Source organism: Microcebus murinus, chromosome 11 (assembly GCF_040939455.1).
Source record: "Microcebus murinus isolate Inina chromosome 11, M.murinus_Inina_mat1.0, whole genome shotgun sequence".
Taxonomy (NCBI): domain Eukaryota; kingdom Metazoa; phylum Chordata; class Mammalia; order Primates; family Cheirogaleidae; genus Microcebus; species Microcebus murinus.
Genome location: NC_134114.1, coordinates 72,195,779 through 72,217,262, shown reverse-complemented (window position 1 = coordinate 72,217,262; position 21,484 = coordinate 72,195,779). Strand labels below are relative to the sequence as shown.

Genomic DNA, 21,484 nt, shown 5'->3' with positions numbered 1-21,484 from the left:
CACTGCACTCTAGCCTGGGAAACAGAGCAAGATCCTGTGTCAAACAAAACAAAACAAAACAAAAATGGTAAGTTGTGAAGGGTGGTATGGACTAGATGCTGTGTGGTCACCAGGAAGAAAGGACCTAAAAGTGAATATTTGGAAGAGTTACAGGGAAAGGCTTTCTAGGGAGAATGTTCTGTCTATGGTAGGCTGCAAACTCATGACTACAGATCAAATATAAGAGAAAATGACAGTGATGCACAATGATAAATGGTAGCTGACACTACATGTAAGTGTACAGGGAGGAGGGGGAATGATGGGAACTATGGAAAACTAGAGTATGGACCAAAAGTCACCACCACTCAACTCAGCTAATTGTTGCCATGTGGGAAAGCAGTTACACTATGGTCAGATATTCCAATTTTCCAAAGATTGGAAATCTGAATTTTTGTATGAAACTCTCAACTATTAAATACTTGCCATTAACCCACACTTCTAAAAAATCACCATGCAAGGCAAACAAAATATATCTGTAGGTCAGATTCAGCACACCAATTGGCTATTTAACTTATCCACCCTATAGTTCTCTCTGACCCCTGGAGAGATTTAAGAATTCAGCATCCAAGCATTCAGATTAATATAATTCTCAAAACCACTGAGATCTTTGATTATACTTCTTCTTAACCCTTGACTTTCACAGGTTGAAGAGCCTTGATATACATACAAAAGATACCCTCCATTTCCCCTTATATGGTTTTCCCCTAACTATAATGTTGTTTTTAAGGAACATTAAATAGGAAGTGCTTCCAATCTTAAAAATCTCTTGATAGGCCAGGCATGGTGGCTCACACCTGTAATCCTAGCACTCTGGGAGGTTGAGGCGGGTGGATAGCTCAAGGTCAGGAGTTTGAAACCAGCCTGAGCAAGAGCAGGATCCCTACTAAAAATAAAAAGAAATTAATTGGCCAACTAAAAACATACAGAAAAATTTAGCCGGGCATGGTGGTGCATGCCTGTAGTCCCAGCTACTCGAGACGCTGAGGCAGGAGGATCTCCTGAGCCCAGGAGTTTGAGGTTGCTGTGAGCTAGGCTGATGCCATGGCACTCACTCTAGCCTGGGCAACACAGTGAGACTTTGTCTCAAAAAAAAAAAAAAAATCTCTTGATGAAACAAACTTTTAGCCATGTGTTTTAGAAAAACAGAATAAAATCTAAATGTTACCAGACTATTTTCTACTTTTAGTCATAATACAGGTAAGAGGGGTTGGGAGGTGAGTAGAGTTCTAAATCTTTGACCATACATTTATTTTCCTCAGTAGACTATAAGTTTCTTCATGGCAGAAGCCACATCCATTTTATTCATCATGACATACCCAGCACCTAGCACATGGTTAGGAACACAACAAATATTTTAGTGAATACTTAAAATAAATAAATACATTGTGTGCTAATAATTATACGATATACTTTGCTAAATATTCCACTTCATATGGTCACAGAATGGGATTTCTGATTAAATAACACTATTAATAGAGAAATTATCTTTTAGAGACAGTCTTTAAAAAACATTGAATTCAAGCTGACTTGAATTTAATTCTTAGATCTGCAACTTACTGCTACTTAACCTCTCTAAATTTCAGTTTCTTCATCTATAAAGATGTCTACCTCATTAAAGATGGCAAAAGAACTCACAGAAAATACAAATAAAGTATGTGGCACAGCATGTGGTCAAAAATGGTAGTTGTTCTCATTTTAAATAAATAATTTGTTAAATAACTTAACCATAAAATCCATACCAAGCAGTTCTTTTTTCCTCATTCAGGTCATACTTGCAGATCTTTCAGAGTTCTTAGCTTAAATTGATAATAACAACAAAACAATAGAAATGGCAGTTAGCAGAGATGTAACTGCTAGAATTAAAGATAACAAAGATCCTTCTAATGTACTGAACTACTATGCACCAGGCATCTGCATGACAACATGAAACATGAAACCGACAAGTAGTTGGGGCTGGGGTGGAGGGGCAGACAATTAGCAACAAACATAAATATATGTGTGTCTTAGTCCATTTGTACTGCTATAACAAAATACCTCAGATACTGGGTAGTTTATACAGAATAGAAATTTATTTTTCACAGTTCTGGAGGCTGAGAAGTCCAAGATCAAGGTGCTGGCAGGGTCAGCATCAGGTCAGGGCCTGTTCCTCATAGGAGATGTGATCTAGGTGTCCTCACATGGCGATAGAGACAGAAGGGTGAAAGGGGCAAACTCTCTGAAGCCTGTTTTGTCAGGGCAACAATCCATTCATAAGGGTGGAGACCCCCAAGACTTAATCTCTTCCAGAAGACCCTACCTCTTAATACCACCACCATGGGGATTAAGTTTCAACATGAAGCTTGAAGGACACATTCAAATCATAGCAATATGGTATGTCAGCAAGAAGTGCTATTAAAAGAAAGAGTACAGACTATGGGAAGATTGGGAGTACAGGGTGGCTGGGATTAAGATTATAGCTTTAAATTGGACAGGTAGACCAGATTTTACTGGGAAGGGGATATTTAGGAAACAATTAGAAAGAGGCAATGAACTTGGCTATATCATTCTAAAAATAGATACATAATCAATCATTTTTTAAATTTGTGAATTACTAATTCTTTATTCTAATTAAATCTCAAATTATTAATCCTCTTTTTAGTCATATCAATTTTTCTTACTCTGTCTTACTTGAAAAGTTATCTTCATATTATTGACAAGAAAAAATGATCAAAAAGAAAGATCCAAAAGAATACTGTCATTTAGTGGGCACTCAGTAAACATTTTTAATAAATATCATTTAAGAGGCAAATTAAATTAGCATGTTTGAATTTTAGAGATGAACCTTCAATTTAAATATTTTTAAAATAATCATTTAACATTTAGTGTTGTTTCTCTAAAATCACTTATAAATGTGACCAATATTTGTTAGCATAACATACAAATATGACTGTCTTTTTAAGTAGACCAGCAGAATTGAAGTTCATGAGGAGCAAGATAACCATAAATTATACAAGTGTCTATAGAAAAGTGTAATAAAAATAACTAATAAATAAGATTCTTTGGAATAATTACAGATTTTTCAGTAGTGCTCAGATCTCTGTTTATCTTCTAAAAAGAAGAAATTATGCAATCATACTAACTAATTTTGAAAAGTCAAGAAAAATACAGAAACAATAAAAACTACACAAGATTAGAAATGTTCAACAGAGAAAATTGAATCCTATAATAGAGCTATGAACTCTTTACCATCTCTGAAAAATGCTCAAGTTGAACTGTAAAATAAATGTTCAAATATATATTTTAATATCCTCCCCAGCACATTTCAGTACTTCCCTGAACCAATTTTATGTACATATAATTTACATTTCTGTGTCAAACACCTGCATGTTATAAATATATTAGCACAAAAACCTATTTTGAGGATTTTATTAAATCAGAAGTATGTACTAGTGTGCTTCCATTTAGTTGAAGAAGTTAATATAAGAGTTGTTGGCTAGATATGGTATAAAACTGAGCCAGGAAAAACATTCATTTATTTATATACTGTAGCACCTGAAAATGTCTCATTTACACTGTGCCCAGAACCACAAAATTTATCAAATAAATTTCCAGACTCTCCCATCCAAGTAAAGGCTACATTTCCAAAGACACTATAAAATTCAGGTTAATTTTAAAAATAAAAAAATTAGCACTACATAATTGTATCTAAAATAAAAAAAGAAAAAGAAGAAATTATATTCTATAAATGATAAAAATAATTTGTGGAAGAATTTATAAGATAAAGAATCTTATGCAGAAATTGGGGAAATAATGATCCTAAAAACATTTTATGTAAAAAAATCAATACTGCATATGATAAAGCTGCAAAGCCAGGGGGCCCAGGCATAAAACAAGTTTATATTATTTTAACAAACATGTAAGAAGAACTGAAATTTTCTATATTTAAATTACTATTTATCTATAGTACCTAGAATCAATTTCTTCATTTAGTATGGAAAACATGTCATCTAAATGCCAAAATCAAGTTAACATGAGGATGGAGCCTAGCAAAAATTTTATAATCCTATACTTCAGTGGTTCACAACTCATGGTGATTTTTGTCCCCCAGGAGATATTTGACAATATTTGGAGACATTTAGGGTTATCACAAGTGGGAAAAAGGGGTAGTACTCCTAGCATCTAGTGGGTAGAGGCCAGGGATTTTGCTAAATATCCTACAACACACAAGATAGCCTCCCAAAATGTCAGTAATACTAAGAATTATCCAGTCCAAAATGTCAATAACACCAAAGTTGAGACACTCTGTTATACAGATAAAAGCTTTTGTTTAAGACCCCCAGTCCCCTGGGGCAATCAACTATGATCAGGATAGCAAGGTCAAGTGGAACAAAGGAATGATGTCCTTAAAGAATCTCTCAAAAGAAGAAGGTGTCTAATATGTCAAGACAACACAGAGTACCCTCTTTTCAGTTATTACATAGTTACTTCTCACACTTCTGTCCCACCTCTCCAAGACCTCTACTTGGCTGAAAGTTAATATTCCTAATCCTGTATATGTCTCTCTTTTTTTGCTTTTTGTTATGGAAATATCCATATATACACAAAATAGAATATTAGTAGTATAATGTAGGTATGATCCAGCTTTAATAAGTATCAACAGTCAACATTTTGTTATTTTTGATTCATCTAGGCTTCTATCACTTTTTTTATTGGTTTTGCTAGGGAATCTAAAAGCAAATCCCAGACAACATACTACTTTACCAATTAATATTTCAGTTTCTCCCTATGTATATTCACTACTGAAGAAATATGTTCAGGATGAACTAGGTATGATCAATCTGGGAAGTCAGCAATGATAGAGATTAATTGGATGAAGTGAGCAGGGGATACGAGGAACCAAAACAGACACCCCAGATCCAGACAGGAAGAAGAGCAAACCCTTCATGGCTACAAGAATTGAGCCAAGAGCTGCACACCAAAAGGTGGTAAAGGCAAAGCCATTTGTGGTAGCTGCAGTCAGATACAGATCCAACAGCCAAGACCATATGGAGACTAAAGCAGAGTGAGATGATAACACCTAGATGACATCAATACAACAAGTGTCTTCATCAGGAATATTAATAAGTCCCAGTACTCTTGCCAACTCTAATAATTTGATAGATACATGTAGTACTATAATAAGGATTCTGACACTCCAGAGGGAATCCAAGACGGGTGAGGAATAGGGAAACGGTAGCACCTATGCCACAGAGTTGTCATTTCTTCTCTGAGAGCTAAGGTAATAAAACCTAGAAAGGAAACATTATCTGAGAATCCAGGAGGCCAGATGAAGGAAGTTAGACGTAGCATGTGTCATAATGCAGAGCCACACTAAAGGCTGGCCTGCTCCTTGGCATTCTACCTATTCCCTGTGAATGTGAGTGGCCCTACATGCACAAGTTTGCTCAAAAAAATACCAAGAGCCTAGGAGCTACTTGCCTTGCAAGTGTGCTATTACTATGTCAAAATAGAAGTAGGAAGCTAAGACTCCACCTGTATGCTCATGAGCAGGATTTAAAACCACTAGTTTAAATCAAAGATGCTCAATTCATAAACACACAGACCAAAGGAAAGAACAGTATCCTTGTTCTGATATCCAAATCTCCAAATGGCATGTTGAATGTTTTTCTTAAATTGCAAATCTGATGTCATGCCTTGCTTTAAAAAAAAAAAAAAACAACAAAAAAACCCTTCAGTGATTCCTACTTTACCCCAAAGTAAAGTCCAAAATCCTAACACAACCTGACCTGGCCCTTTCCTGCTTTACCTCCTCTAAGGCACAGCATTCTGCCCTACTCTCCATCCACAATGGCCTTCTCTTCCTTTCTCAGGTAAGAATATTGTGCATTTGTTATGCTCCAGGCACTGTGTTAAGCACTTTACCTATACATTCCATTTAATCCCCTCAAAACCTTATAAGATAGGTACAGTTATTTTCTCAACAAGAGAAACAAATGTGTTTGCCATGGAAGAGCCAAGTACAGTGCCTAACAAAAGGCTTCACTACATATATTTTAACTACAGCCTTCTGCAATGAAGATCTATCAAAAACATAAGGAATTTGTTTTTATTCACAAGCAAACACTAGTCTCAAGTCACTGGGTCATACTTTTTTTAAGTAAGTTAGTTATAAATGTCCCCCACTTAACCTAGGTCAGACCTCGATGATCTGCATCCTTGAACTAGAAACTGGCTTTAAAAAAACAAAAGGCTGAAATGCCTATAATGAAATTCATGAACTTTATATGGCAGGATAAGCAGAGTTATGTGTAGACACCAAAAATTAGGTGAAGCATACCATGATAAACTGCATGTGGATACAATAGCCAAAGTAGACCAGGACTTGTCTTCTTTTTATTTCTTCTATGCAATCTAGAAGCATTTGATTGTAATGAGTGATGATACAACATACTCAAAAATGTGTCGATGCATCACAGCTTAGTTCAATACTTGAGATTCATAAAGCTAACCCTTAATCAAATAGTATTTATTTAAGTTGGGGAAGTGAAGCCTTGTACAAATATTTTCATTCTAAATAATTAAAACAAAAGTTTTGATACCTACAGAGTTAAGCTTCAGTTATTTTAAAAATTCTGTATTGTCTCTGTAACATTGGTTAAGTGAGGTATTATTGTACAATATAATGGCCAGCCATCTACAAAACAGTGAAAGCCTAATTTCTCTGAGCATTCACTGTCATAAATATAAGACATGAGTCTAGTTTGTTAATGGAGACATATATGAAGTTTGCATCTGTGTTTGAATGTGTGTGCGTAAATTAAAACACTAAGCATAAAGAATTTAGAGCTGTTTCATAGGTCTCAGGAAGTGAAGAAATCTCGTAAGTTTTAGATTCATTTATTCAGGAGAATAAAATATATTGACTTGCTTTTCTTTGTGCTATTTCCAATCTCTCTTTAATTTTAACAAACCATTTATATGTATGCAGGTACATTTTTAATATTTATTGTTTGTCTAATTGCAAAAGTAATGAACATAATACCTTGTACATCCTTATGAAAATGCATCAAAGGGCAAAGAAAAATTGTAAATACCACAAGCTAAAGATGATTACTCCAGCTAAAATTTTGGTATGTTCTCCAGGCATGTGTGTGTGTATGTCTGTGTGTGTGTGCATGTATGTATGTATATATTATGTGTATATATATATATATAGTCTCTTTTATAAAACTATGAAAATATTGTAGAAACTTTGATGTAAGTTGTTAATTGTAACAATTATGTTTCTATGTTCCTAAATATTTTTCTAAAACATGGCTTTTAAATAACTACATGTGTATTTTTACTGTAACCTAACTTAAGAGCTTTTTGAACAATTATAGAATATAAAATGTGAATAAATATTAACCTTCCTACCATAATATTTATTTAATCTGATTATCATTATTAAAAGGCAAAATAACCTACATTAGAAGTTAAAATAAATTGAAATATGCAACTTGAATTTAAATATACATTCAAATTATTTAATGGATCAAAAACTCTGTAACACTCAGATTTTTCAACCAAACAACATTACATTTTGAAATCATGTATACAAAAGTATATTGTTACAGGTTTTAAAATATAATGATTAGATTGATAAAGATTGTAAAGACTGTTACTTTTAAATAAAAAAAATAAGTTGCCCACAGAATTCAGAACTAATCAGTATTACTTTTAAGGGTATTCTTTATGAGGAAGATCATAATTTGTCCAAAAGAAACAGAAGAGGAAATAACAGAGCATGTAAATTATAGTAATTTTTAAAACTTTTCATTTTTGCATCATTTTAGATTTACAGAAGTGTTATAACAAAGGTACAGCTTTCTTTAATCTTTCAGTCTTAATATTTTACATAGCCATGGTACATTTATCAACACCAAATGATTCAAATTAGCACAGCACACTATCAACCAAAGTTCTTATTTCACCAGTTTTTCCAGTGATGTCCTTTCCCTGTTCCAGGATCCAAAGCAGGATACCACGTTGCATTTAGTCTTGATGTCTCCTTAGTATCCTCCAATCTCTCAGAGTTCCTCAGTCTTTCCTTGTTTTTCATGACTTTGCAACATTTAAAGAATACTGACGTTGTATGTATTTTGCAGAATGTTCCACCATTTGAACTTACCTGATGTTTTCTCATGATTATACCAGGGTTTGGAGTTTTTGAAAAGAATATTATGGAGTGAAGCGCTCCTCTCATCATGTTGTATTATAAGTACACATCAACATGACTTATCACTGGTGATGGTAACCGTGATCACTTGATTGAGGCAATGTCAGCCAGGTTTCTGACTATAAAGTTACCATTTTTCTCTTTCCATATTCTATTCATTAAAAGTGAGCCACTAAATGTAGGCCAAACACAAAGGAAAAAAGTTAAGTTCTACCTCGTGAAGGGAGAATTATCAAACCCTCCAATCATGGTTGATTTTTCTGGCAACCAGTTCCCATCCTGAAATTATATAACCCCACCCCCCCCATAAGTCATGTCAATAGCATGTAAAAAATAGTAAATTCCAAATGTTTTAGGAGTTCTGTGCCAGGAACAAAGACCAAATATTTATTTTTATTATCCCACAAAATCACACACCAATAAGAAGTCATTCCCTATCTCATCACCCCTCACCCTCTGGCAACCTCTTATCTCCAGTCTGTCTCTATGGATTGGAATATTTTGGACATTTCTAATAATGGAATCATATGTGGCCTTTTATATATGCTTCTTTCATTTAATGTAATGTTTCAAGGTTCATCCCTGTCGTAGTATGTATCAGAATTTCAATCAGAATGTATCAGTATTCAATTTTATGGCAGAATACTATTCCACTGTATGGATATATTACCTTTTATTTACCTAATCATCAGTTGGATATCTGGATCATCTCTACCTTTTGGCTATACTGACAATTACTACTGTGAACATTAGTATAAAAGTTTTTATGAAATCCAATAAATGTTTTTTCTTTCATCCTTATGCTTTTGGTGTCATATTTAAAAAACAATCGCCTTCACAAGGTCACAGAGATTTATTTATTTCTAAGACGTTTATAACTTGAGCTTTTACATTTAGATCTTTGATCTATTAGGAGTTAATTTTTTGCATATGATGTGAAGTAGGGGTCCAACTCAACTTCATGTTTTGCATATGGACATACAGTTGTCCCAGCACCACTTGTTAAAAAGACCATTCTTTCCCAATTGAATTTTCTTGGCACCTTATTTGAAAGTCAATTGACCATAAATGTAAGGTTTACCCATATTTTCAATTCTATTTCATTGATCTATGTGTCTATACTTAAGCCAGAACCACACTATTTTCATTATTGTTGCTTCATAGTAAGTTTTGAAATTGGAAGTGTCTATGCTAAACTTTTTCTTTTTCAAGATTGTTTTGGCTATTCTGGGCCCCTTGCATTTTCATAAGTTTTAAGATCATCTTGTCAATTCTAGCAAAAAAAGGCATCTGCAATTTTGATAGGATTGCATTGAATCTGTGGTTCAATTTGGAGAATATTGCCATCTTAACAACTTTAAGTCTTCCATTCCATATCTTTTCATTTATTTAGATCTTTTTTCACTTTTTCAATGATGTTTTCTAGTTTTCGCTATACAAGTCTCATATTTCTTTTGTTACATTTTTTCCTATTTTACCTTTTTGATGCTATTGTAAATAGAATTGTTTTCTTAAATTCATTTTCTGGATTACTTATTGCTAGAGAATATAAGTATAGAACTGAATCTTACATATTAATCATATATCCTACAACCTTGCTTAACTCATTTATTAGTTCTGATAATTTGTGTGTGTATTCCTTTGAATTTTCTATACACAAGATCATGTCATCTGTGATAGAAATAGTATAACTTCTTACTTTCTGATCTGAATGCCTTGTATTTCTTTTTCTTGATTAACTTCTCTGACTTGATCCTTCTGTACAATGTCGAATAGCAGTGATTAAAGTGGACATCTTTGTCTTAGGGGTAAAACTATCAGTCTTTTACCATTTACTAAGTAAAATGTTACTCTTGGGTTTTTCATGGATGCCCTTCATCAGATTGAGGAAGTTTCCTTGTATTCAAGTGTTTTTATCATGTAAAGGTGTTGGATTTTTTTCAAATGATTTTTCTGTATTTTTTGAGATGATTATACATATTTTATCATTTACTCTATTAATATGGTCTATTGTATTAACTGGTTTTTGTATATTTAACTAATTTACATTCTTAGGATAAACTCCAGTTGGTCATAGTGTATGATCTTCTTAGTGTATAATCAGCTATGACACTTGACACTGGCAGAAACAGTTGATCCTACAGCAGCAATAGGCTGTAGTTTGCAATGCGCAAACCACCCTCATTATGTCCCTCAGAGATACCAATACCAGATAGCTGGTGGCTCTCCCCAGAGTTCTCAACCCAGTACCCATCCTCCTGAAGTACCAACACTGATTAGGCAATGACTCCACCTCAGAGACCAGAGTCCCAGCTCTGGGTCCCTCCTCCAAGCTTCTAAGTGATAAAAATACCAATCAGCCTCTTACCTTTTCAATCCCAGACTTAAATTGGGTATTTGTTCTCAATACCTGTTAATAATTCTATGTAAAATTTTCTGTTAAAATTAATGGTATGGTTCCTGTCTCTTGACTAGATTCTTACTCATGTTTCACTGTCCTCAATAAAACATAATGCATAATGTGATACTGCACAATTTATCCTGAAGCCTCATGCTCAACAAGAGGTGACCACAAAGATATTCACCTGGCATAATACTGGTGTCCATAAAGGCTTTACACTTGGTCACTTGTTACAAATGGGCAAAGTTCTTTTTTTTTTTCTTCCTATTGTGCGTTTGGTTCTAGATGAGCAAAGTTCTTTAAGCCCTTTGAGGTTTGCCCAACCAATGCTGGAAGCTCAAAATGATCTCAGTATAACCTTTTTCCTGTTGTTTTCACCAGTAAGCCCCTCCACTTAAGAGTCACTTAGGACTCTTAAGAGTGAGACAGCTGCCAGGCCCTATATCCCCTAAATTCTCAGAGCCACATGTGAAGTTCTCTAAATAAGTATCTTCAAAGTCTCATCACGTGCCTTGAAATAGAGGCTAGCCCATTCTCCTTTCCATGGGAAAGGCAGACAAGGAATTATAAAACACTGACTGACATCTCTCTCCCAAGAAATCCTCAATCTATCCCTCCATCCTCCATCCTTCAATCTCCAATGAGTCTTCAGTCCTTCACATAGTATGGAGGTGGGCAATAGGTTAATGAGAGCAGAACTGATTTTTGAAAGCCCCTTTGCCAACTTTGCATAGATGGCCTTGTGATTACATTTAGAATGTAGATACTTAGCATCTATAAGGCTCGGCCTCTAGAGCTTTGAAACTCCAAGTCATCACTTAAAATCCTGTTTATATTAGTTAGGGTATAAACTAATGTCATGTAGCAAAATACCCCAAAATACAGTATCTCAAAGAAGGCAAAAATGTATGGCTCTCTCATGTACCATTGTGAGGTAGGCAGGTGAAACAGAATGGGAAGGTGACTTGCTCCATGGGGTCACCCAAGTATGAGTGTCCTTCTATCTTGTTTTTCAGATATCCCCTGAGAGTATTGCTCTTATCTGCATGATTGAAGCTGATTTGCTGCCACAATGGTCAAGGATAAGCCTGAAGGAAAATGGAATGAAATAGAGGGATGCACGTATCCAATTTTTTTGAAAGTAAGACCCATAAGCTGCATTTATAATTTATACCCACATTCCATAGGCAAAAATTTAGATGTTGTAACCACAGCAAGCTTTAATAAGGGTGAAAAATGTAGTCCATACCTCAGGGGTCATGTGCCAAGCTGGAAATCAGTGGCTTCCATTGTCAAAAGGGAAAAGTAAAAAATGCATGTTGGAAACAATTAGCAAATTCTGCTAAAAATGACTTATAAATGTAAAATGAATATTGTAAAATGTAAAATGAATATTCAAAACGTAAAATGGATATTGAAAAATAAATTACTAGAAAAGTTTAAAAGCTAATTCCATATCCTCTGACTAGAGATGACAGCTTAACAAAGTTGAGAATTCCAAGACGACCAAACAATTTTATCCTTGGGAGACCTGTTTGAAAAGGGATACCTGCATTAACAAAAGTACAGCCATTTGAACAGGTCTCGAGAACAGTGGTTTTCCAAAAGTAGCATGAAAGAACCCAGTATAAGAACTTCCCTGTTCAGGTTGGACTCTTAGCAAACATTTTGAGGTATTTATAAATTTACCTATGGAAAAGAATTTGCAGTATTTTGGGGTCTGGCAAGATTACTGCCTTTCATTAAGCTTAACCAGAACTCATTTTCACAATTTGGATCTTAGAGAAAGTATATTTTTGGACCATAACATATACTTATATACAAAATGAAAATTTTCCCATAGATTATTCTTTTTATAATAAAGCTTCAGCTGATAAGCACAAATGACTAAATAACTACATTTTCATGTTTGCTAGCTTTATGTCAACAGACATTTTTAAGTACTCCAGCTAATTAAACCACCATTCCACTTTGAACACTTCATTTTTAATATTGTCTATTTATTTTACCATTTCCTGCTGAAAGTTTAAACTACATTTTATATAAAGTCTACTTTCATGAGAACTCCTTGGATCAAATAATGTTTTTATGTTAAAGAGGAGCACATTAAGCCATGTAAAGGGGAGTGTAGTAAGAATGTTTCAAGAAGTCTGGAATTCAAGCAGTAGCTTAGACTAAAAAAAAGCTATTCTAACAGAGGACAATTAATAGTCTAAAGAATATTTTTAAAGCCAAGATTCATTATCCAAAGAAAAAATCATAAAACTATGTCAAATTTAATGTGCAGAAATATTTAAAAACCTAGCATTTTAAAGGGTAAACTTGGAATAATACGTTGTATCTTCTAATTTGTAACCTACACAATTATACAGACTATTTTAAGTATTTAGGTATTTAGGCAGTCAAAAGCCTTTATATAATAAAAATTTTTAACAGAGTAATACGATTGTTTTTATTCTTATAAACAAAGATATAACAACAACAACAAAAAGAAAAAAAAGCACAGGACTAAAACAGTTAAATTCTTTAAGTAAGTCAATGAAGTAGAATATGAAAGATATGAAACAAGTTACATGTTCTCTAAATCAAGGTACACAAATAGGAAACATTTCAAAAAAGGCAAACTATGAAGATGCCTACTTGATTGTTACACTATGCAGTTCTAACACTAACACTGCTGCCAGCATAAGCTCCTCTGGGGCCTAAAGTCAGGCAATATTAGCCCACTACTGCCACTACTGGGCACAAGACTGGCCCAGCTCGTATTGAAGTCCCTGGCAAAACTTCGCTACAGTCTCAACTAACAACTGTTCCCTAAGCCACAAAGGAAATGACACATACAACTGACAGGGTCTAGATGTTGCTCAGGCTGGTCTCAAATTCCTGAGCTCAAGCGATTCTCCTGCCTCAGCCTCCGAGTGCTAGGATTACAGTTGTGAGATAGCATGCCTGGCCATATTCAAATGTTTTTAAAATAGGGGGAAAAAATCACTAAGGGCTTGGAAGGTAGTTTGAAAATGAATATCTAACATTATGATTTTATATTTGCAAAATGAAAAAAACATTTTCATAAAGCAAAATCTAAACTAGATATCCTTTTTAATCAATATTTTAAATAATATTAATGTATTTTCATTTTTAATTGGATTATTTATTTTCTTACTATTTACTTGTTTAGGTTCCTTATATATTTTGGATATTAACCCCTTTATCACATGTATGGCTTAAAAAATGATAAGACATAATTGTATACATTTATGATGTACAATGTGGTTTTGATATATTTATACATGAGAAATTATTAAATCAAGCTAATTAACATATCCATCCTGCTTACTTATCACTTTTTGTAGCAAGTTGAAATTTATGTTCTTAGTTATTTTGAAATATATATTATTACAACTGTAGTAGTCCTACTATGCAATAGTTCTCAAATCTTACTCCTCATATCAGAACTTTTATACTCTTCAACCAACTCCCCATTCTCTCACTGCACCCCATACACCTAGCCTCTAGCATCCATTATTCTACTCTCTACTACTGCGAGTTCAACTTTTTCTTTTTAGAGTCCATTTACAAGGGAGACCATGCAGTATTTGTCTTTCTGTGCCTGTTTTATTTCACTTAGCATAATATTCTCTAGGTTTATCCACAATGTTGTAAATGACAGTATCCCCTTCTTTTTTAAGGCTGAATAGTATTATATTGTGCATCTATACCACATTTTCTTCATCTATTCATCTGTTGATGGACACATAGGTTCATTCTGTATCTTGGCTATTCTGAATAATGCAGTACTCAACAAGGGAGTGCATATATCCCTTTGACATGTTGATTTCATTTCCTTTGGTTATATACCCAAAAGTGGGAATGCTTTGGATCATATGGTAATTCTATATTTAATTTTTTTATGAACCTCTACAGTTTTCCATATGTATGTTCTAAGTTACATTCCCTCCAACAATGTATAAAACTTTCCTTTTTTCCATATCCTCAACAACACTTGCTATTTCTATCTTTTTGGTAAAAGCCATTCTAACAGGTGTGAGGTGATAATTGATTATGGTTTTAATTCTCATTTTCCTAATGATTAGTGATGCTGAGCATTTTTTATGTACCTATGGGCCATCTGTATGTCTTCTTTGAGAAATATCTGTTCAGGTGCTTTGTCCATTTTGAATTGGATTACTTCTTTTCTTGCTAATTTGTTTTTTGGGTTTTTGTTTTGTTTTGTTTTGTTTTGAGACAGAGTCTCACTCCGTTGCCTAGGCCAGAGTGCTGTGGCATCAGCCTAGCTCACAGCAACCTCAAACTCCTGGGCTCAAGCAATCCTTCTGCCTCAGCCTCCCAAGTGGCTGGGACTACAGGCATGTGGCACCATGATCGGCTAATTTTTTCTATATATTTTTAGTTGGCCAATTAATTTCTTTATATTTTAAGTAGAGACAGGGTCTCACTCTTGCTCAGACTGGTTTCAAACTCCTGACATTGAGCAATCCTCCAGCCTCAGCCTCCCAGAGCGCTAGGATTACAGGCGTGAGCCACCACGCCTGGCCTATTTTTGGTTTTGTTGTCTGTGATTTCAGGGGTCATATCCAAAAAGTCATTGTTCAGACCAATGTCCTGTCTTTTCCTCTATATATTCTTCTAGTAATTTCAGTTTCAGGTCTTATACTTGTCATTAATCCATTTTCAGTTGATTTTGTACATAAGGATCAAATTTTATTCTTCTGCATGTGGATGACCAGTTTTCTCAACACCATTTATTGAAGAGACTGTCCTTTCCCCATTGTGTTCTTGGTACCTTTGTCAAAAGTCAATTGACTTAAAATGTGTGGATTTATTTCTGGGCTTTCTATCCTGTTCCCCTGGTCGATGTGTCTGTTTTTATGCCAGTACCATGCTGGTTTTATTAAAATTGCTTTATATTTTGAAATCAGGGAGTATAATGCCTCCGTCTTTGTTATTTTTGATCAAAATTGTTTTGGCTATTCAGTTAATCAAATTTTCTTGGTCCCTAGAAATACAGAGGAGAGTTATTCTCATCCTTAGAGGGAATGAAGATGACAGGGCCTAAGATGGGGACTTAAATTAACAAAACATTTTAAAACACCAATTCAAGTCAAACCCCTTCATAATATAAAGAACTTAAGATCCATTAGACCTATAAGTTCCTTGAGAAAAGGAATTGACTTTTGTCTGCCAAAATGCATTGTAAACATTCAAAATAGAAACTTATATGAATGAGAGAAAAGTTTACCCAAAGACAAAAATAGTGTCAGAATTAAGCCAATGACATTATTTCCTAGTTAGAGGTCTTATTCCACCTATCACACTTTTATGGACGGGTCCTATTATCATTAGGCTGAAGGCCCAGAAAAACACTGAAGAAGGTTGAGTTCTCGAGGAAGCAGACTCTGTATTGGAGAGTAATGTCTGGCAGTATTAATACAGAGTGCTCTTATGATCAACTCTCAGAGGAGAGCAGGCAAAAAAGCAGGATTAAGCAAAGGAAGAGGTTCAACTGTGATATAGTACTAAAGGAGGCCTCAGTTGACTCTTCTGGAAGTTCTTAAGATGGAATGATTCTTAGAGTTATGCTGAGTTGGGGCAAAAGACTGAGCCTTTAGAGATCCATGTCAAGAATTCATTGGATCTGGGCAGAGAAAAGAAGTATGACCTTAGGTGATCTGGTTACATTTAGTCAAGGCAATCCAAGTAGAGGCTACGTGTTGTAAGAAACAATTATATTATTTTTTAACTTATATGACTTACTGGGGGGTGTTTTGATGATCACTCTGGTGCAGACATGAAATAACATCACAGTTGTGCATGACAACAAGTTATTATACTCACAGGTCCTGGAAGAGTGAGGCACCGCAGACCATATGGGACCACGTAGGAGGAGCATCAATGGAGCAATCTGAAACAAGCAGGTGGGGACTCTAGCGAGAAACTGAGGAGCCATAGGCAAGTGCCTTTATTGAGGGTCAGGGTAGAACACACAAGCAAAAAGCATGAGGGGATTTCATTAGTGTGTTTGAATGTCATTAGGTCATAGGGGAGGGCAAGAAGGGGAAATTTTACAGGGACTAGCCCTATCACGCTGGTATATCTGGTCACCTGTTTACAGCCTATTTGGGAGGATGTTGAAGAATCTGGAAAATATGAAGTTTTAAAAATTTATAATAGAGGCTGACAGCTGAGCACTTTGTTGGCAGCACTCTCAGTAGCTGAGGAAACTAACTCTTTCGTTCCTAAAGAGGGTTATCTGAGTGGTACATGACAGTGTCCACCGAAGTCCAACCCTTTTGCTACTTGGATCCACTTCTTTGTTTAAATTCTGGAAGCAACTCCTTCAGGATTCCAGTGAACATCTCTTCTTTGGGAAATCTTAGAAGAAAAAGGTAAATGGGACAAACTATAACCCCCATCACTGTAGCTAGGCTTGAGCTATAACTGACACTCATTGTTACCCTCACCTAATTTCCATTCTAGATTCCTCTCACCCTTAGCTGGCATGCCTGCAACTCTCCATGACTTTTGTGATAGTATTACCCAGATCCCAAGGTCTCCATGCCCTGTCTCTGAAATAAGCAGCTGAAGAGTACATGGCAGCCATACATTATTATTCAACTGACCTGTCTGTGTCCATTGGTAGAAATATCCTCCCTTGAAATCAACACTTCGAAACCTTCAGAGCCCAGAGATACTGAGATGGAAATTCCCCAAGTCAATCACTGAGAATGACAGTAGCTGGAGCCAATACTATATCTAATCTTTGATTCCTGGACCCATGTATTCTACCTGTTGGGGACCATATAAATTATTTCTCTCTTAGAGGATGGCAACTCAAATGCATAAGGTATTAGCTATGTGCTGATACTTCATTAGTACCTTCACCAGGATGTTTCTTTTTTTTTTCTTTTTTTTTTTTTATCTTTCAGTTATTTAATTAGGTTCTTTGTAAAAATTTAGAATACCAATCTGTGAGGACCAGGATGTTTCTTAGACACACTTTGCCATCATTCTATCATGCAGCTTTTGAGTAGTGTGGCATGTATTATGAGCAGGGATCCCATGATCATGTGCATAGTCCTGTACCTCTTTTGATGTAAAATGCAGTTCCGTGTTTTAGAGCAAACATTCTGTAAGCCTTAGGATACTGGTGCAAGTTAAGGCCCTGAGAGAGGAAAAGAAACTCATGCTCCTACTATATATCTATTATTGTCAATATGAATCTCTCTCTTCTATGGTAGAAGGCATCCAATGTAGTCAATTTGACACCAAGTGACTGGTTAGTTTCCATAGGAGAAGGCATAAGATTAGGAACTCAGCAGTGGTGTTTGCTGAAAGTAGATTGGGTATTCAGGAGTAGCAGTAGCTTTCTAGACTCAGTAAGTTGGAGCTCATGCTGTCAAGTTCATGCATAGCCTCCTCCATCCCTGTTACCATCGCTAATTCATTTGTGTAGCAGTTGTGCCTTCACTGGAGTGGCAGGTTGCAATGACAGAGGCTGGTTGTTGTCAACTAGACAAGGTATTAGTATATTTGGTAGTTTAGTGCCTTTTTCTGTGTTAGATGTTTTTTGGTGGGTATCAACATGCAATCCAAAGATCTTCACATTTCTTTCCACTCCCATATACCCATTTTCGTGCCCCTCTACCTCAGATTTCCTTGTCCCCAATCTACTAATTTTCCTCAATCCATATCCCTTTGCAACCAGCCAAGCTATTCCCTCCTGCCCCCGAGTCCATATATATTCTAACCTTGGGCTGTTTCTTTTGCAACTCAAAGTGGATGATGAACTGCACATCCCAAAGATCTGTTTATTGGGAGGATATACCCTGATCACTTATCTTTCAAGGTCACACAAATAGGGCTATAGTTCAACCACAATATCAAACTGGACCCATCCATGAATCAAAGGTGGGATTATTTTCCCCTTCACCAATTGATCATAAAGGATCACTTTCATCTTATGACAGACTGTTGCTAAACTTGCCCACCCTGTAAAGTGGTTAATCTGACAGAAATCAGTTCATGAAGGACAACTGTGACCACATCGCTGCTTCATACCTCAGTGTCAAGCATTCCACCTCTCCAAGGGCTCTGTAGAATGCCAGGAGCTATTTTCCAAAAGGTATTTAAGTTTCTGCTTTGTATTCTACATGCTCCAGAACTCTACAAGTTTGCATTGTGATTCTCTCATTGGAACTTGCCATAAACTCTACACATCTATATATTCCATACTGTGCCTTTACCCTCTGCTAGTACCCCAAGTACGTAAATGTATGGCTCTACAGCCCATGTGCAGTAAAACTTATCACAACTTTTCTGAGTTGTTACTAGTACAATATCTTAAATTTAAACATACAATTTAAATTTACAATTTTTCTCTTCTTTGAATCTGAGCTTTTTATTCAATCTCCTTGTTCAAATATTTCTGTAATTAATCTAATTTAAGGGCAAGAGGGGAGGTTAAAAAGTAGCCAGAATCAATAAAGATAACAGGCTACAAAAGATTAGAGGAAGAAGCACTTACTTCCCTTTGGGAATGTGGTAGGTTGAACAATGACCCCCAAAATATATCCACATACTAATCCCTGAAAGCTATGAATTTATCCTGTATGGGGGGAAAAAAGATTTTACAGCTGTTATGAAGGGTCTGGGTGGACTCTAAATGCAATTACATATATCTTTATAAGATAGAGACAAAGGAAGATGTCCATACCCAGAAGTGGAGAAGTGAATGTGAGCATGGAGACAGAGATGAGCATGACGTACCACAAGCCAAAGGAATGCCAGCAGTCACTAAATGCTGGCAGAATCCAGAAGAAGGAAGGAACAGATTCTCCTTTAGATCCCCTGGAGGGAGCATGGTCCTGCCAACACCTTGATTTTAGCCTAGTGAAAATGAATTCATATTTCTAACCTCCACAACTCTAAGAGAATAAGTTTCTATTGTTTTAAGCTGCCAAGTTTGTGGTAATATGTTATAGCAGCCCTAGTAAACTAATATAGACATGAATAGAGATAATTAAAAAAAGCTTTATGCGGTACATAGAATTTGAAGAATCATAGGTAAGATTTAAACATATTGTAATTAGAAAGAAGAAAAAAGACAAAAGTAGGAAACGTGAGCCTTACAAGTAAAGGGAAAAGGTGGTGAGAAAGGAACTCAAGGGAGTTGTACAGGAAAAAAACACAAAGTAGTTCAATTACACAAGAATATAAGCTACTTGAAAGTAATGATTGTTGAAAATCCTGAAAGCCAGCCTAAGAAGTTTAACCTTTGATCTGTGTACAGTTAAGAAAAGTTTGTAGGGGTAGCTACAAACTCTGTAGCACAAACCTCTGTAGCTTGTGAGGGTACGTGTGTGTGTGTGTGTGTGTGTGTGTGATTGCAGTGGGTCTCTGGGAGGAAGAAACTACATGATATCTGTCACACTACTAATTTTTTATTCATCACCCTCCACCACAGGTTTAAGGACTGGGATTTAGTTTCCCCAAGACCTAGCCAAAAGTCTGGCATGTATGTTTGTAAATGGTGAATGAGTAAATGAATGATACTGTACATTTTTTTTAGTCATCACTAAGCAAAATATGATCCAGCAGAACAGAATACCAAACTGTACTTGAATCACTTACTTTTACTCTTTGAGGTTCTGATTAAAATTATTTTATTTTAAAAAATGACATTGCAAGTGTAAGAGATTTGTATTCAATGTGATTTACCCTAAGGCATACTTCCAAACTTCAGTAGCAATCCTGGCCAAATCCACTTAGTGATGGCTGTCTGGAGCAGTGTGGAGAAGAAATGTACTTATGATAGTTTAGCGATGAATTGCTAAGTGTTGGAATAGGACTAGATACCCAAATGACTTGTGTTTGCCATTCCATGCTTGCTTTTGAAGTTGGTAATTTGGTTTCTTTAAAATCTTTTCATTATGTCTTCTTATGTGAAATACAGAAGGAAAAATTCCATTTAAATGGATATGTTCATTGGTTGAACATGGTTAATCAAATATTTGCTGCATTCAAGTAAAAAGAAGCCACAGGTTGGACTGTAGAGATAGAAGGTTGTTCTTCCTTTTCCATTCTATTATGTCAGAGCACCAACTATCCTAGCTGGAAAGAAAGAGCAGATCAAAGTCAGCGGGCTGCCTCTAAAATCCAGTCCTTGTTTTATGAAAGCGCTAGCTCTGTCTTTGGACCAAGCAACATACTTAGGACCGGTCTTGAAGAGGAGGAAAATCAACCCATCAGTCCGTGGAACACCAGTGGGGGGCGGGGGGGAGGAAAACAGAGCTCTGTATATATTGAATTCCAAGGTTTACGTTGAAAGTTTTGAAACTGGGCCCACAAAGAGGTGAAACATCAGTGGTTGGGAAGAAGGTCAAGGTTAAAGTGGACCACAGTATTCCATGACAGTAGGTAGCACCCACACTTAACATGAGGAGAGTACTAAAATATTTTCCACTTCAAGATTTAAAAGACAGTCACAAAATAAAATAGAAATGCAAACCGTATCGTACAAGTTTTGTTGTTACCCTATCGCCGTTGTTGCAAAGGAAGGTATGGTAGATTATGCATCCTCTTATTGGGGTGCAAGTTGCTTATAGTCCCGCTGCGATTACCGTTTTCGTTGTCGCACAGCGGAGTTACAGGCCCAGTGTGGGAGGCTCTCCTATATCCCTGCAATCGCTCGTGGGCCCTCGAAGTCCTATCCGCGTTCGTCAGCCCCAAACCATCCGAACGCCCACCCCGTCTGTAAGTGCGAGCTGACAAGTAACGGTGACAGCTGCGCTTGTGCTCCTTAAACCCCACCCGCGACAGGCTCGGGC

The 21,484-nt window shown here is 35.9% G+C and overlaps 1 long non-coding RNA gene across 1 annotated transcript; it reads right to left on the bottom strand.

The window, feature by feature from the left end:
• Positions 1 to 20,315: 20,315 nt before the first annotated feature.
• Positions 20,316 to 21,480, bottom strand: LOC142873749 (uncharacterized). Its single transcript, XR_012921717.1, has 2 exons — positions 21,278 to 21,480; positions 20,316 to 20,768 (listed from the first exon to the last, which is right to left on the bottom strand). It is a non-coding gene; the product is annotated as an uncharacterized LOC142873749 (long non-coding RNA).
• Positions 21,481 to 21,484: the final 4 nt, after the last annotated feature.